Source organism: Phragmites australis, chromosome 17 (assembly GCF_958298935.1).
Source record: "Phragmites australis chromosome 17, lpPhrAust1.1, whole genome shotgun sequence".
NCBI lineage: Eukaryota > Viridiplantae > Streptophyta > Magnoliopsida > Poales > Poaceae > Phragmites > Phragmites australis.
Window position 1 is genome coordinate 10,094,079 of NC_084937.1, and position 12,133 is coordinate 10,106,211.

A 12,133-nucleotide genomic window follows, 5' to 3' on the forward strand; every position below is an offset into this window, starting at 1 on the left:
TTAAAAGCAATAGCTCTAATTACACATCAACAGAGTGAATGATAACTCTTACTTGACGTCTCCTGTTATGTGTTGTTGATTTTAGCTTCTCTAGACCCCTTCTAAAGCACCGCTATCATGGATATCAAGATGATACCTTCAGGCGGCCTGGTAAGGGTACTTTAGTGAATGACCGTGCATCGAGAGGCCGTAGGGCACAGGGAGCAAACACTAGCCACTGCCATCACGTCACAGTTATCAGGGCACCCAAGCCAGATGAGGTGCCTTTGCACCGCCAGGTCACCCAGGTGAGACCAGAAGAATCCTAAGAAAGGGGAACAGGAGAGGGGGGCCCTGGGTGCCCTGACAACCATGACGTTTAGTCGTTTATCATGCTTGATTCTTTCTTATGCATTGCAAGCGATTATAGCTTACTGATAATATTCTTGGAGTACAAGCTTTTCAGTAATTTTCTTGGCCCAAGGACTATTGATCCCAGAGCTCAATAGAGCCTTTGTGTCCGTTGGCGCCGCACCGCATTGATTGCTACTGGATGGATGATGTCTATCAGTGTAGGACAATAGTATGATTTAACCTGAAGTTGTAATAAAAATCTTGCCTATAAAAGTTTTGCTATATATAGAATCATTTTGTTAGCTGTTTAATCTGCAGTAATAGGTTTTGTACAACTTCTACATTTCACATGCTTTGGGTTGTGCAGTACACCTCATATACAGAAACCATTAAAACAAACTACTCGGTCTTGATGGCTTCTGGGTTCACGCCCTTGATTTTTGCCAACCTTTAGGTTGTGCATATTTTGTAGTATTAGGAAAATAAGGGTGTTTATGTTTTATATTGCTATGTAATCTGCCCATGTTTTGCACTGGAATCCGAGTGTTTAACAATACCAAATTAAAGATTATCTAATTATTCTCATTTTGTTAACATGTCACAGCATACTTATATGGAACTGCTGGTTACTGTCGAAAGTACATAAGAGATGGACCATGATTTTTTTAATTTAAAACTATAACCTGTTCAAAATTCACGGATACAAAATATGTAAACAGTGTTGGTTCCAAAACCTCATCAGTGTCGGTTTTAGATCTACACTGATTACTTGGCACTGATAGTAACTTTCAGTGCTAATTCCATACTCGGCACTGATAGTCACAGATCGGCACTGAAAATCATTATCAGTACTGGTTTGTGGATCGAACCGGCACTGATAGTATACATATCAGTGCCGGCAATAGTATACGGTATATTTATAGACACGCACATATAAATTTAATTTACGAGACATCGAGTTTTATCGCAGCATATATACACAAGCACATATAAATTTTATTTCTAAAACATCAAGTCTCGTCACAGTATATATACACCGCATACATGTGAGGTTTTATTAAAAAATAAAAAAGAGTTTAAGGTTTCTTACTAATCGAAGGTTCTGAACTTTCCTTTTTCTTGTTGGATAAAGGTAATGAGAGAGAGGAGTCAAATTCATGGAACTCGCCAGTTGGATTGATGACTTGGTCATTGATGAACCCAACAAATTGTTCTTGAAGTGCGATGATTTCAATCGATCTCTAGATAACGCGAGGAGCTGCAATTTCAATAATTGAAGAAATCAATCCTTATGAACACGTGTCGGACCTGAAAATTAGTCATCAAGATGTATGTCACATACCTCAGCATCGACCACGTGTAATGATGCGTCTCCGTTGAATCCGTGCATGAATTCCATTACATAAAAACTACATAAATTATTAGCCGGGCTCTGCTTCCTTCAAGGAAAGTCATGTCGAATAATCCATTCTTCGGTGAATGGCCCGTGTCTGATACTCTTCTGGATGTATCGTAGGTACACTCTTCATGTGTGTGATTATTACCATAAGTAGATTTAGATTCAATCTAATCAAATATTACAAGAGCAATAACGAAATGGTTGGGTTTTACCTTTTGTAGCAAGTCAATGATGGGTTGGTAGGTTTCTTTTGGATTATTCTGTGAGTCGAAAACAACGATCTTACTTATGTCTGACTGGATGACAAGAAGGATCCAGTGATAACTGCACATAGGTCACCATAGTTTAGTTGGTCCTAATTTATAACTATTTATTGCGAAAAAAGAGTAGAACATTCATGGAGGGAAACACATACTCAAAGTGGTAGGGCAAAAGTATGTATTTCTTCAATTGTAGGTCCAGAATACACTTCAATGTATAGTCCTCGGTTCCTTTTGGATCGGATTGCATCATTGTCGGGTTTACATGATGTGGGTCGATGAATCCCACATTGTCGATGCCCTCCATCCTGCATATTTGTAACTCCATTCTGCATAAGGAATAAGTTAAGACATTCAATCCAATAATACATAAATGTATAATGTGAATTATACATATACAACACTTATAGAGTCCAACAACTCAAGATAGACACGTCAAGGGCATCTTGTTGGTACAATCAATACATTTTCTCAAATAATATATAAATAGAGTTGTCCCCGTGGAGGAAATCTTCTTGTATGTGGCCTCGAACATTTCTCTACCATCCCATGACTCCTTTATGTACCACGCATGGAATTTTTGAAATTGAAAGGTCAATTTGTCCCACATGTTTGGCACGACCAAGAGTTCGCTCAACTTAAATTACCATCTTTTGGCTGCTTTTAGTGCCAGGGACTCATCTAGAAATTGCTCTTTTGCTATTTTAGCATCTTCAAGAAATCTTTTTAAATTCTGTTCTTGTTGTATCTATTCGATAGAAAACTCTTTCAAGTATTTCTTGCTTTTGATGCGCGCGTAGTCTGATTTACTCTTATGCTCAACAAGTTTGGCCATCTTCGAGAAAAACTTCTATGTTTCTAACGAATTGGTTTTTTCTTCTTAGGCTTTGACTTTTGAAAGAATTTCTTGACATTGGCATCTACTATCGCTCTGGTTTCCTCTTGTGTTTGTTCATAAGGCAACTTCTCAGGTGCTGCAACCTTATTAGGTGCCATTTGCTTCCAGGATGAAGCCGACTTCTAAGATGAACTCAAATTCTTAGACTGTGCAGCTGTTGTCAACTTCGGATGGGGAGGAGTTGCCTCTCTTGGTGGCACTAGTGCTGACTTCTGAGGGGAGGAGTTCGCTCCCTTGGTGGCAACTTCGAAGTGGGAGGAGTTGCCCCTATTCTGGGTGATGGTGGCGGTGGCGGCGACCGTGGAGGAGTTGGCTCTCTCCTTTGTGTCGGTGGCGGTGGTGGCAACCGTGGAGGAGTCAGAGAAATTATGTGTGGTGGGTCTAACTCCGCATCAGATGACTCGTTGGTCTCATCTTCAAATACTATGTAGCGCTTGGGCCATAGAACGAAGCCACCCATGTTTGATTCGAGCCTCTTAGAACCTGTCTCTCCGGGGTAATCTATGTCAACTTACGGTACGGCCTTCGCACGGAGTCCACGTGGACCTTAGCGTATCCCCGCGGTATCAGAAGATTGTTGAAGAGAGCTCCTTCCACGCATTGGTCGACCTGCCCTATAGCCACCGTGGTGGTAATGTTCAAGGTGAGCATGACAAGCTTGCACACTTTGCATTCTGTGATGTCGTCCACAGGGTAACAGGTTGATTCTTCTTCTGCAAACCCTGTGAACGCACAGCTGCTCTGACGACCACTAGGGCTCATAACATTTTCTTCGCCTTGCTGTTGCCTGTTTACTTGCTGAAGTGCTTCTTTGATTTTGGTGTCTATCATCTGATGCTCCTGTACAAGTTCTTATCGTACTACAGCCAGCAGTTCTTCTAGTTCTTCTCTCCTTCTCTTTCGACTCTTGTAACTTTCAGCGATTTTTGGGAATCCCTCTATCCAAGGCACCACACCCTTGCCTCTGGTGCGTCCTAGGTGCTCATGGTTCCCATAGCCAAGGTTAACTGGTCTTTCTCCCTTTTTTGGCTTGAAAGAGCCTTGCAAAGACTAGGCGTGGGCATCTGCAATTCTTTACGTCACTTCATGTTCTCTGTCACTTTTGAAGTTTAGGCTGTCATCTGCCGACAAATTCACCCCTCTCGCGTACAAGTAGTGCTTCGCTCGTTCAATCCACTCAGTCGTCTGAGGTGTGGCACTACTACGGGTTACTTGTTCTTCCATCTCTGCACACTCATCGTATTTTCTCACATACCCACGTGAGCCAGTTCTGTGGTTGTAACACCCAAAATTCAAATTTTTGCAATAATTTAAAACTTTCTTAGATTTAACTCAGGTGTTGCAACTTAGCTCAATAGGAAATTAATTTCTAAAATTAACATGGCCTAGGATAATTGTTTGATTGCATTCATGCCGTTGTAGATGCAATAAGGTTTTATTGGGTTGAAAAAGTTTGCAAAATTTCGCTAGGTTTCGCCGCTTTAAAACCCCATTGGAAAATTTGATGAAATTCATTTGGAAAAAGAAATTCTAAAAGGAAAAATGCCCTCGGGCCGATTCTTTCTCCCTCGGCCCATTTTTTTTTCCTCCCCTTCTCCTCCTCTCGTGGGCTGTCTTCCCTTCCCCCGCGCCGGCCCATCGGCCGAGCCGGCCTACAGCCGCCCCCACAGCCGGCCTCTTCCGCCGACCCCCTCTGTCGGGTGGACCCCGCGCTGAGCCGCCCGCGCCGAGCCGCTCCGCCCGAGCCGCGGCTCTGCTTCTCCCACCTCCGGCCGTCGGCCGTTTTTCCCAAAATCCACCACCGACCGATGCAAATTTGAGCCCCCGTGCACTACCTCGCCAATTAATCACCGCTGCCGGGTTCCACGCCCCCTATTCCCTCTTCCCCGACGGTTTCCCCTCTCCATAGCTCGATTGAATGCAAGGGAACCGACGCCATTCACAGCCATGGCCGCCGGCCATTTTCTTCAAATTCCGGCCGATCCCCTCCCCCTCTCCCGTATTTAAGCCGACCATCGTCTTCCTGGTGACTTTCCGTGCTTTTGCAACCGTTTCCCCCTCTTCTTCTGCTCGGATTCGAACCCGGCGCCGTCTCCTCCATTGCCACCGGTGAGAAGCTCGCCGCCGCCTTGCTTCACCGTGCTGAACCTTTTTTTTTACTTTAGCCTTCGCTTCTTTGGTGTCGCAGGACACCGGGCGACGCTTCCCGACGCTCCTCGGTGTCTCTCCCGTCGCCGAACGCCTTCGCACCGAGCTCCAAGGCCGCCGCCCGATCTTCCCTGTCGCCAGCCATCACCCGGACTATCTCCGCCTCTGTGAAGCCTCGGTATGCACTCCTCGTGAGCTTCTCCTCCGTTTGAAAGTCTTTCCGTCGCATTTCGTGGCCGTTTGCGTGATTCCGGTGCGGTTCCGGCCATTCCGCCGCCATCGGCCGGCCGCCGCCGTGTCTGCGCCACCGGTCCGAGCTCCCTCTGTTTCCCACCTTCGGATCCGTGATGGATGGCCCAGATTAGATGCTCCAATACCCCTTCGCCTAGCCAATTCCGTTGCGACACGTGGGCTATGTAATCCCAGTTGGCAAAGAACCGCCACCTCATCCCCCCTGTAAGCCGGCCACCTCAGCCATTTTGCCCGCGTAGCGATGCCACATCATCACCCATATACCCAGTCAGATTTATATTTGTTTTAATTCGGGAAAAGTGGTATTTTTGCACTTAAGCCCCTAGACTTCTCTGTAACCTCATAAAAGCTATGTACTTTTATAGAAACCCCTGGATTTGTTTTATAAATAGGATTTTCAGTATAAAATCAATTCGGTAATTCTCTGAAATTCAAGTAATTTGCAGAATAGCCCCTGGAACTTCAAAAGCTCATAACTTTTTGCTCGTAGCTCCGATTTAGGCGATCTTTGCGCTCATATTCTCGTAGCGACGTGTAGAATCTGTTTATAGGGTTTTTCTCTAGTTTTAGGAATGTTTGGTGTACTGTTCTCATGTTAGATTGTGTGCTCGTGTAGACGATTCAGTCCAGGAGTTTGGCAATTTTCAAGAAGAAGATTTTGAAGGACCTGTGCAACACTTCGACGAAGGCAAGTGTCTTGACCATGTTGCAAACCCAGCTTTTACATCAAGTAGTCTTTCTCAAAATATGCATGATGCTTCACAAAAATGGGTAGTATAGCAAATACTAGTGTTGGATATAGATGCTTTATCCATACAAGATCATCATGTTTTTGCTTAGCCATGCTTTAGATGAACATGTAGCGTGTAGGATGATGAATCTTGAGTTATGAACTAAAAATTGATATAGGAAGAATATCATGGAAAATTAATGTTGTTAAGGGAGTTAACAACGGAGATAATTGGGGTTCTGGGCAAGAAAGGGGTACTTTTCCCGACATGGTTGGTTGTTTGGTTGTTGGGTAGTATACCCTTATGGGGTTATTGGAGGTCTTGCCCAGACCATTTTAAGGACCGGTTCGTGGAGCGAACACCCATGGCAAACAAGGCAACCACGAGACCAATATGGTACGGTTTGGCCTAGTAATTAGATGTTCTCCCAGGGTTGTATGAGCCAATCGGATGTGTAGATAAGGAAGGGTTACTTCCCGATTCTACCCGGCACAAGAGGGGGCCTCTGGGGTGGAGGGTTACTCCACTTATGTACGGCGGTGAAACCTCAGTGGGCAAGTGCATTCTGGGAGACTCTCTGGAAAAGCCTCGTAGTGATCTCTTAGCGCACACCCCGGAAGTGTGTAAGGTACCATCAGGTGTCGGCAACAGAGAAGATCACGACTCGTGGGTAAAGTGCACAAACTCTGCAGAGTGTCAAACTGAATATTCAGCCGTGCTCACGGTTATGACCAGCCTGGACCCTCGCATGATTAGTCGGGGTGGGTGTTTTTCTTGGTCTGGGAATTGGGTTGAATTCCTGGAGGTTAAAGAAAACCTTTGGTACATCTTTTCTCGGTTAAAATAAAAATTTGTTTCCGTAGTTCAGGGCTAAAAACCAGCTTTTATGCAAATGAAACCCTAGATTAGGAAAACCTTGTCTCAAGCCACCATAGTAGATTCATTTGTTTTCCCCCACTTGTTGAGTATTGGAAATGCTCATGCTTGCTGTTTCAGAAGGTGACGCATTTGAAGATTTTCCTGAGGATGACTTCCGCGAGGATGATGCCGAGTTCTAGGCTTGTGGAACCTCTCGGTCGGCTGCCTGTTGGTTTGGAGCTGTGCCGCTCCCTTTTTCCGCTGTGGTGTTCTTTTCTTTAGACCCGTGGGTGGTCTTTTTGTAATATTCTAGCGTTGTAATAAGAAACACTGTGTCTGTTACACTAATGAAGTCGCTATATGTATGAATAACTGATCTTGGCATACATATAGTTTACATCTGGTTTTGAACACATCCATTGTACCCTTTTATAGTCTGCCCTGATAGGTTACCAAGAGCGGGCCAATCTAAGATTGTTATGAACAGCATTGCGCGCAAGGTGAAATTCTCACATATGTACTCATCCTATACAGGTACGATATCTTTCCACAATACAAGAAGGTCTTCAACCAATGGTTTAAGGTACACATCGATATTGTTGCCTGGTTGATTCGGCCCACTAAACAGCAAAGGAATCATAATGTACTTATGCTTCATGCATATCTAAGGTGGAAGGTTGTAGATACAGAGAGTCACGGGCAAGTGCTATGAGTACTTCTCGCGTTGCCGAAAGGATTCATCCCATCCGTATTCAACCCGAACCTTATATTCCTCACTTAATCTCTGAATTCCTTGTATTTTGAATCGAATCTCCTCCATTGCATGCCATCAGCAGGGTATCTAAGTATTCCATCTCTTTTGCGCTGTTCGATGTGCCATCACATCAACTCGGCATTCGCTCTGTTAGCAAAAAATTGCTTCAAACGGGAGATTATAGAGAAATACCAAACCACCTTAACGGGAGGTCTTTTCTTCTTTCTCTTCACCCCCACACCATCGCTCTCGATGTCAGCAATGTTGTGCTTGTACCGTGGTGCATTGCAAACGCGACATGCTTCCAAGTCTACATCCTCGCCGCGAAATGACATGCAGTCGTTTCCACAAGTGTGTATGTTCTCTACTTCCAATCCCAACTGGTAGACAGCCTGTTTCGCATGGTACGTATTTTTGGCAACACGTCCCCCCTTGGAAGCAATTTCCTCAAAAATTCTAACAATTCATTAAAGCCATTATCGGCCCAACCATTGCTAGCCTTCATTTGCATCAGTGTCAGCACCACATGCAACTTGTTGTGCTCATCTTTACAGTTCAAGTAAACTGGTGTTTTAGAGTCCTCTATCATGTGCTGGAACTTTTGATGTTGTCTTTCACTGGTGAAGTCCTCCTCCCCATCGTGCAACATTTGCTCTAAGCCATCTTCATTGTTGCCAACAAAAGTGTCCCATTCATCGTTCTCGACAAACGTATCTTCAAATGCCAACATATCAAATTCTTCGTTAGTTGTCATATTGTTACTTATGTCTTCTTTGACTGTTGGTTCCCCTTCACTTCCAACATCGTCAAGTTCACCGTGCTCAGTCCAATAGGTATAGCCAGCCTTGAAACTCCTGTGAATCAAGTGTGCACGGATCTGCTCTATATTTGAAAACTGCTTCTCGTTCTTGTAGTTGATACACGGACAATATATATAATGATCGACACACTTCCTTTTTGACTTCTTGTACAATGTTGCAGCCCTTAGAAAATCCTCAACGCCAACAAAGAACTCTGGCCCTCGATCCTTATATATCTATGATCGGTCTAAATCCGGAAGTAATCTGAAAAAGAAATTTCAAATGGTCTATGGTGTGAAGTCTATTAAGTACATATCAGGGCCAGGCCCATATTGGCCGAAACTTAAAAATAGTCACTATACTTCAACCATAGTTATGTAGCCCATTTCCACTATTTTTTATATTTTTTCTAAAAAAGTAATTTAGCTGAAAATAGTTTGCCAATTTTTTTAGAAAAGAAACGAAAATTTCCCGAAAATTCTAGCTAGCAAAAGATGTGGCCAGATCATTACATTTTAGTTAAATAATTTTGGCAGAATTGTAGACAAAAAAGCAAATCATTATAATTAAACACATTCAACTTATAATCATTAAACATTTAAAAATCTAGAACAAATTCATTGAATTACCTCGTATTTTGATTGGTCCCTATTTGAAGGCCTATCTTCTTCCGGTACTTGGGCCGGGTCGGGGGACCTGCCTTCCAAAGGCTGCCGCGTCCTATTGTAACCCGTGGGTGGACGTGCCATCCCTACAACATAGTATTCTATAAATTATGTTAAATTGACTATGTTAATTAATGAACAGAGAAAATCCACTGTATTATTATTTAAATTCAAGACTTTGAAAATATACGCAAATCACATACTAAAAAATTAGAGCTAGATTTTAGGGGCATTTGCAAATACATCCATGATTTTTTATTCTTTGCAAAGATACAACTCGAATGACATTTCTAGTGGTTTTTTTGTAATTTTTTAATGGCAATAACGGTTCTAGTAGTGACAAATTTGCAATTGTCCATAGATTTTAATATACGCACCCACATCTATTTACATGTGACTATTAATCTACTCCTTAAATCATCTACAATGACAAAATATCGATCTTTCTCTAATTTATATCATAATGAAGCTTTTGCTAATTCCAAAATTCAACACCAAAGAACAACCATCTAAATTCAAATCTAGAGCAATATAGCAACTAAATTCAACTAAGAATTAAATGTAGATCATCTCTATACATCTAACAATGACAAAGTTGCAAACTTTTTCTAAATTAGATCTCAATTGCATCTCTAAATTCAAAACCGTAGAACAAGCACCAAGCATCAACCCCAGAGCAATCTACCAAGTAAATCTATCTAAAAAAGAAATATAGAACATCATATTAACCTTAGAGCACTTGACTCCTCTAAATCTTAATTCCTTCAACCATAAAGATGGTAAAAATGGCAAACGACACTGTTCTGGTGGGCTTGTGGCGACTCTGGTCGTGCTTGGGGGAGAAGGTGGGCTTTATACTGTAGGGTCACATCAGTGTTGGTTGGTATATGGAATAAGCACCGATAGATACTATCAGTGCCGGTTCGTGGTTGGAACCAGCACTGATGTATCAGTACCAATTCCAGCCACGAACTGGCACTGATAGTGTCTATCAGTGCCGGTTCTTAACTCCTCAGTGGCTGTTCACATACGAAAATTTAAAAACCGGCACTGATACGTCAACAATACCGATTACTGTTGAACCAACACTGATGGATCGGCATATATGTGGTGTATTGTAGTAGTGATTGATTCTTTATTCGGCTGCCATTCTACATGTCTTCATCAAGAGACGGTCAGTACATATTGAATATATCTTTTTTTCTTATTAGTAATACCTTTTATGTCTCCCTTTTTTTTCTTCATAAAGACACAATGACTTCAGATTTGTCTGGTACTGTTGAAAGAGCTGTTAGTCCTAAAATTACTACCTGTACGTATTTGGGATGGATATGTTCCATTTGATTGGAGCACCTTGCTTCTGTAGTATTAACTTTTATTGGGGATCATTGATCATTGTTGATTAATAATGTTATTGGCACAGTATTTTTCTGATCTATCAAATTTGAAAATATCGTTGAAAAAGATGACCAGTTTGATTTCAGAACTGCCCCGTCTTAATTCTATTCCAAATGAGTAGCTATTATCTTCTTTCTAGTAGAATTTATATAGACCGTTTTATGGTTATCGCTTGTGTAAAACCATTGTAGAATTTAACCTACAGGTTGTTTTATTTGCTGTATCGTTTACATTATGAAATCTCCACTGAGCATACAATCCTACATCATTTTTCTTCTCCTAATCTCGCAACAATGATCTCCAGCTGGCAATCACGGGAGGGTACTGTTCAATCTACATTTCTTCACCAGTTCCTCACTTTCTCACTCTCATTTCAGCCACTGAAGGTACCAACCCTTCTAGAAGTAGAGTATATGCAAGCCTGCATGTTTTTGCATTCTTTTTCTTGCAGGCTCTTATATTCAGGTACTATCTGATTTACTTTTGAAAAAGATTGTGCAGATCATTAAGAACAATCCAAATATAATTGTAGCAATTGCTACAATACCACTTGTCAGCTTGGTTCATCCAGCAATCGGCCTTGGTCTGCTACTTCTCTCACATGGTTTCCATGCTCATTCAACCATATGCAGGTGCATATTAACTTTTTTTAATTGCTGAAATATATTTATCACACACACATTTTACTTACTAATTTCACTATGTAAGAAACAGTATTTTATGAGCTGTATGTTCTTAATTTGTGTTTTATCTTCAACAAGATTTGCTTTATGGACGAATGTGCGAACATATGTTCCATGCTTGTTTCAGTAGTAGCAAGGATATTGATCCTGAATGCATGAACATATGCTCCTACCATGCATATGTGATTTCATTGCAGATTGTAATTGCAAATTGTCAATTACTAAAGTGGATACTCTGGTCTTGTAACAGTTTTTTAGCAGCTTCTTTTCGAAGCATTACTCAGAAAAAGGACTGGTATAAATCCAAGATCGGTGATAATCCTGTTCTGCCATCCAGAAGTAAACCAGATGGGCTCCAACAACTTCTGCCAATGGAAGATAGCCCTACAGCTGCTAAAAGCTTTACCGACCGTCAACTAGAATTGTTTGACTGTCGGCATGGGATCATGATCTTGCATCCTCTAACTACACTCATGTTTGCACCTTCACTTGTTGCCTGGCTACAGGTTTGTCATTCTTTTGTACCTAATATCATTAGGGAAATTTCCTTGAAGTTGCCAGTTTTCTGTACTTGTTTTCTTATCGCTAATGGCTGATAAATTTTCTCAGCATGTTACTGATTTTGACAGCTGCACTGGCATTAGGTATTAGGAATTAACCAATTAGCCAGTGTGTTTGTCAAATCATTACCCTAAAGAAAGGATGAAACTTGGTTTTCGTTATCAATCTTTCTTACCCTTCCATTGATCAATAAGTAATCTTGGTTGGTGAATGGTTCTCTTATTTAGAAACTGATATATTTTCTGTTTTGTAGGTCAGATATTCTGACCAAACATATAACAAAACATTGATGAGATGCTAATTACCACCGTGCCAGCAATTTATGTATATCCTATGCTGCTTAATCATTGATGATTTTAATCGGTTCTTTTTTCCTACAGAGAATTGGAATGG